Raw genomic sequence first — 6,621 nt, 5'->3', positions numbered from 1 at the left:
AGTACTTACCTGTATATAACTTCTATTAATTTTTCTTATAATGACTACCTGTAATGTAATTTTAAAATTATGATAATTTCAATAATCTAATTTCAACATTAGGCAAAAAACAATTGTAACGTTAACAAAATCATAACCTTCTACATTTGTAGAGTATTGATAATGCAGAAAAACCCAACTGGAAAAAGGGCACTGATTTTCAAAAACCTAAAGATCAAGCTCTTGTTCCACCACATTTAAGAGGGAAAAAAAGGAAGGTAGGTATATCATTTTTTTATATTATTTATCCATGAAATTTAACTTAATTATAAGATAAAATATGAAAGACCATCTCGAGATTATTCTAGCCAGGTGCGGACTTTCCATGTAGTTTATAAAAAATAGATTGTTTATGGTTTTCGTCTTTCATATGTGGCTCAATATTGTTGATCATCTACAACTTGTGGCAATTGGATTTTGTTTAAATTTTAGAAAGCAGTAGAAACAACACAACCGAAAAGACAAGGAGTCAAAATTCTGTCATCTTCAAATATTGCCAAAAAATACGACATACTTTTGGGCCGGCGTGCCATTTTAGTGGACAAGCAAATTGAGCAAATAAACGAAGAATTACATTTCCAAAAAATAAAAAACAAATTGGAAATTAAGATTCTCAAGTTAAAAGTTGAAAAGGAAAAAAAGGAGCAGATTAGTGTATAGCAGTCTTATTTGTTTTTATGTCTGAATTAGAACAATATGTTGTGTGGTTACTTTTATAAATAAATGTATTCATGATAAATAAAACTATTCTGGGAATTGAGTTAAGATATTATATTGAGCACTGAATTAATTCAATCGAGCAAAATAAGTATTTATTATTTGCTGACGATAGTTAAGTATATTATTAACATTATGAACAAAAGGTACATGTGGTACATTATCTTGCTCTATTAAATATTCCAACATGTCTTCATCAATGTCTTCAGGAGCAGGTGGCAAATCTTCACCCATTCTTCTACATATGTTGTGCAGCACTGCTGTTGCTACTATAATGGCCATTACATTGTCAGTGTGGCATCTCATACCATATGCAAGAACTGGAAAGCGTCTTTTCCAGCAACCAAAAAGTCGTTCAATGCCGTTCCTGGTACGTATGAGATTCATTATACCTTTGCTCTGCTTGGTTGACAGGATTAAGTAAAGGTGTTAATAAAAAGGGCCTTAGAGTATAGCCACTATCTCCTGAAAATAAAATTGAGTAAGTATTTATATTTAAAAGCATGTGGAGATAAACTTGGAGAGGATGCTTAGTAGGTTTGAAAAATGTTTTCAAGTAGTATCGGTATTATTTATTATGTGAAATGAATATAGTGAATCTCTGTTAAGTTTGGTAAAGGTATTCCAAAGCAGCACTAAATGTACCTACCCAAAATAATGCCATTCCCAAATTCCTGGTTTTCTAGTCGGGCAAGTATTGATGAATTATTAAATATTGTAGCATCATGAACAGAACCTGGCCACCTAGCAACAATATCCGTTATTTCCAAATTTGCATTTCCCACAACTTGCGTATTTATAGAAAATATCCCTTTTCTGTTACGAAAAATTTCAGGATCTTCACCACCTGGAAAATATAAAAATTTTTATTCCTAGGATCAGGAGATAGAATATAATAGTGTCTTGGAAAGCGATGAGGTAGGTTAGTTTAGGTTTAGATATATTTAAAAAAAGCTACTTCTAAGATGAGGTCAACTTGAAAGTGTGTAAGGCAAGTAAACTAAGCCAATTTAATTACCACCTGTAACACCTACCTGGTGAATTTATTTTAATGTGTGTGCAATCAATGCACCCCACCACCCGGGGGAATCTTGCCCTGTGATAAAACTCTTGTTGAGTATGCAGAAGCTGAGCATGGTTTTCTGGCATTTGAATATAGTTGGGCCTCAACATAGCAATGGTTCTACTGACCCTTGATATGATTCTGCATGCTGTGGTTTGGTGGATCCCCATAAGATCTCCAATACCAATTTGAGGCGTAAAACCTTAAAGTAGTTAGTAGTTGGTTCATAGGGGATACTTGATTATTTCTAAAAGTAAGACATATTAAGAAATAAAATGAGGCTAATATAGTATGTAGGTACATGGTACTTACAAGTTATTATCAAATTCCATTGTGTGTTGTATTTCTCCCAATAGTGCTTCTGCAGTGGGTTTGGTAAGACGGAATCTTCTAAAGAAACCCAAATCATCTATTGAATCAAAATAATTAGGTCTCTGAGATCTGGCTCTCGGAAAGCCATCATTAATAATATCCATTACATCATAATCATTATCAAGTATTATTTGGTCTTCAATTTCCATTTTAATAAAAATTCCAAAACAAAATACAAACATAACCTTCTTGATCATGATTAAATATTTAACCCACCACAATTGGCCGGTTAACTTTAATTGTGATCAAGTTCCTCAACAGTGCTGGCGCATTGCAAATTATCTTAATCGAGATATTTTAATCATGATTACAAGCTAATCGTGATTAACTGGACTTGGTGCATACATACATAAGAAAGTTTCAAATGGCAATATTACTACAAAATGGCCGCTACATAATCTTCAGAAAAAATGGCGAAAATGGAATAAAGCTGAAGTGTTCCTATGGGTATGCAATAACTACATATGACTGCCTTAAAGGTTTAATATATTTTAGAAAATAAACCATAAAATAGTTATGTTTTATGATGAAACATAAATATCGCGTGGGTGTAAAAGTACTTCTTCTTAAAGCAGCGATAAATTTATTAAGCTTTAACCAATCAGCCGCCACCGGCTATGGCTTTTCGGTTTTTCTCGATTATTCAATTTTGTGAAACTATTAACTGCAAACAATTCAAGAAATCCACCAGTGCCGTAGAAGTGCAAAAGGTGATTGTTATTTTCCTACTATTTATTCCACAGGATCCTTCTCGGACACCTGTTCCATTCTGAGCCTAAAACTTGTAGCTTTGGTATCCAGAGCTACTCGCAAAAATGACTCCTAAACGAGAGCAAGCAATTATAATGCACTCTATCCCCAACACCGTTTTATTCGAATAAATAAAATCTATAGGAGATATCGTTTCCCCAAAAAACATTACATTCGCATCAAGAATGTCTAATAACCGTATTTGCATATATTGTATAACAGCAATTTTAGATGATCTTAAAACTCACCAGAACATTTGTATCAATTCTACAATAATTCTTATTCGAAGGCTAATTTCACCGGCTAAACGCATTTTAATATCGAATGTATCTCCTACTATCCCACACTCTGTTATCGAAAAAGTTCTCAAGAACATCGGACTGCAAATAGCTCCTCCTGTTTCATTCGTGAAATGTAGCTCGCAATGAGATGAATACGCTCATATCATGAGTTTCCGAAGAATTACTCACGTCATCCCTGAAAATGATAACTTTAGCATAGAAACCTCGATTCTGATTACTCACGGAGGCCCTCTGTGCCGTATATTTGTCTCTACTGACAAATTGGTATGTTTTCTCTGTAAACAGATTTCAAAAATGAAAGAGGAGTAGGTTGCTCTGTTACAACGCCACAAATTCCCATAAAATCTTCCCTAATGCCATCAACCTATAACATTCACACAGGCGAACTATTCAGCATTCTATAGGCCATCAATTCAATCTCTCCACCTTATAAGCTCGTTGCCATATGTACAGACTCACTCACTTGCTTCTATTTTATCCATCCAAAATATATTTACCGAACATCCTATTGTCCAATCAATACATGACTCCTACCAGCTTATCTCATCCCAAGGAATAGCAGTTACTTTAATTTGGTTACCTTCCCACATTGGCATCGAAGGCAACGAACTTGCAGACCAGCAGGCAAAAATTGCAGCTACATCTACTGTCACCGACAATGTAATTATTGGAAAGGATTTAATATCACAGTTCAAAAGAAAATCCAGACTTTCATGCAGCAGCATTGAAACATCCCTACGTCAAATACAGCGCTCAATTGGTAACCAACCTATTATCTGAACCATGAAGTACATTTTCACCGAGTGTCGCAAAAATACCGTAGAAAGACAACAGTTTCAACTTAGCCTAAACTACAATGAAATCCTCAACAACTCGGAACAAATTACCTCTCTACTTCAGTTTTTCAAATATGTACAACTTTATCACAAACTATAGAACAATTGTGTTACTATGTATTCATATTGTATACTTGTACCAATGAACCATTTCATATTTAATGTATTGTAACCGCTCCCGTGCAAATGGCCATAGTAGCCAAACACGTTAATTTTAAATAAAAAAAAACAGCAAATAACAAAAGAAGTAATATTATATATCAAGTGCCTTGTACTAATTGTGAAAAATCTCAGTATTTAGAAAATAGACTAAGAGGTCATCAATACGTTAAAAAAAATAAAACTGCATTAACGAACCATGAGATATCAAAAAAATATATAAAGATTCAAAAATTCTTGAAACGGAATCTAATACCCGAAAAAGGGAATTTTCAAAAATGGTTCACATTCATAAGAACGAAAAAGCTATAAATGATGAAAAAAATCTAAATAATTTAAGTAAAATTTATAGCTACATTTTGTAAATTCTAATAAATTCAATATATTTGAGATGTGGAAACCAACAAAAAATTAATCTTTCTTATTGGAACAAAGTTCTAAGTTGATTTTATCCTTGTTTCAATATTCATGATGAAGGTGATCTATAGATCAATATAAATAAGCAAGTTGTCAGTGTCAATATCATATTTTGATAAAAACTTGAAGAAAAGTGGAAAAGCTAAAATTTATCTTTCTTTTAAAAACTATCAAAACAACTAATTTTGAAACAGAAAAGACCTAAAATCAAGAGAATTTATATATATATATATATATATATATATATATATATATATATATATATATATATATATATATATATATATATATATATATATGTCACCTACGCCATTGCCCTTAGGTGGACAGTATATTGTGCTGATTAAGAACTTATATTATTGTAGAATTGCTTAGCTTGTGTTTACCAAAAGATTATTTAATTCACGTTTGTAATAAAAAATAGCAGTCTTGTAATTGAAGTTGTTGGTGGAATTTATGTTAGAAATAAAGTTAGTTTTTAAAAACATGGTTCCAGTAAATTAAAAGTTAAGTGGCGCAGTCAGTAGGATAGTCAATCGGAAGTTAAAGCATATAACATTCGGTTCGTTTCTACGATTTGTTGACTATTCGAACAAGTAAAGTTAAATTATTGGAACTCTTAGTTGGGCGAACTGAGTAACTCAACTAGAAGATCTGTGTTGTGCTAGAAACCGGAAGAATCAAGAGGATATTGGTTGCTCCTGTGCAGTCCGAGCCAATGGAAAGGATCTTCATTCTATTGCTGTAAGTGTTTTTAATGTCATATAGACGAAATATTAATTATTTACTTGACACATCTGACGATTCTGACTCAAATTCTGATTCAAATAACTCAAATTCAGGCTCAAACTCTGTTAATACTAAAATAAAATTTAACTTAGCATCACCAAAACTTTTTTCTACGAACAATTTTAATAAAATGGCTACTCCACAATTACCTATATTAAAAAAGGAGTATCTTGATATGATACCCGAATTTGATGGAAACAATGCATTACTTCCTAGGTTTATAGAAATTTCAGAGAAATTAGTAAGTAAGTTTTATAATACTGTGGATGTAGGGGATTTTCAAAATGAATATTTGATGTCCAGCATTTTAGCAAAAATAAAAGGTGAAGCAGCCATAAACATTTCTTCTTGTACTAATGTAATAGAACTTGGGAAAATCTAAAAGATGTACTTCTTAATACTTATGCTGACAAAAGAGATATTTACACTTTAAGTATAGAACTTTCAGAAATGAAACAAGGTAATGAAACGCCTTTCGAATTTTATAATAGAATTCAACATTTATTAAATCTTCAAATTTCTTATCTCACGACACATTCTAATGTTAGTGAACATTTAATTTTGGGTAATTACTTTAAAAATTTGGCTCTCAGAGTATTGCTACGCGGTTTAAAAGAACCTTTAGGCACATTAATGCGTACGAAAAATCCAGAAAATTTGAATATTGCTTTAAATGTTCTTACAAATGATTTTCAAGTTTATATGACCCAGAATAATCATCCGAAAAATGTTTTTTCACCCTTGAATACGCAAAATAATTCACATAAAAATAAAACCAATTTCCAAAATAATGTGGCATATAGGCAGCCACCTCCTAGGCAAAATTCTATTTCGAATTATCAATATACTAATCGAAATTCCGCATCAAACCCGCAAAATCGTCCTTCAACTTCTTACACTCCTTCTAATAGGAATAATTCAAACTTTTCTAATAATGGTCAAAACTTCTTTAAACCCAATCAGAACCAAAGATTTCCAAATCCAACTCCGATGAGTATGTCTACAAGAAATACATCTAGACCCCCTCAAAATTATCAAAATAGGTTCCAACACAATCCGAATCAACCTAGAAATTTTATCTCGGAAGAACTCCATAATATAGACGATTCTGATTGCAGTAATGATGAATCCGATAATTTTTTAGAGACACCAGCCTCGGAACCAAACCAAACATTAT

General features: G+C 32.2%; 1 pseudogene; it reads right to left on the bottom strand.

Moving 5' to 3' along the window:
- Nucleotides 1–795: 795 nt before the first annotated feature.
- Nucleotides 796–4,041, bottom strand: LOC130447283 (putative nuclease HARBI1; annotated as a pseudogene).
- Nucleotides 4,042–6,621: the final 2,580 nt, after the last annotated feature.

This window comes from Diorhabda sublineata, chromosome 8, assembly GCF_026230105.1.
Source record: "Diorhabda sublineata isolate icDioSubl1.1 chromosome 8, icDioSubl1.1, whole genome shotgun sequence".
Taxonomy (NCBI): Eukaryota; Metazoa; Arthropoda; class Insecta; order Coleoptera; family Chrysomelidae; genus Diorhabda; species Diorhabda sublineata.
This window is presented reverse-complemented; position numbering and strand designations above follow the sequence as displayed.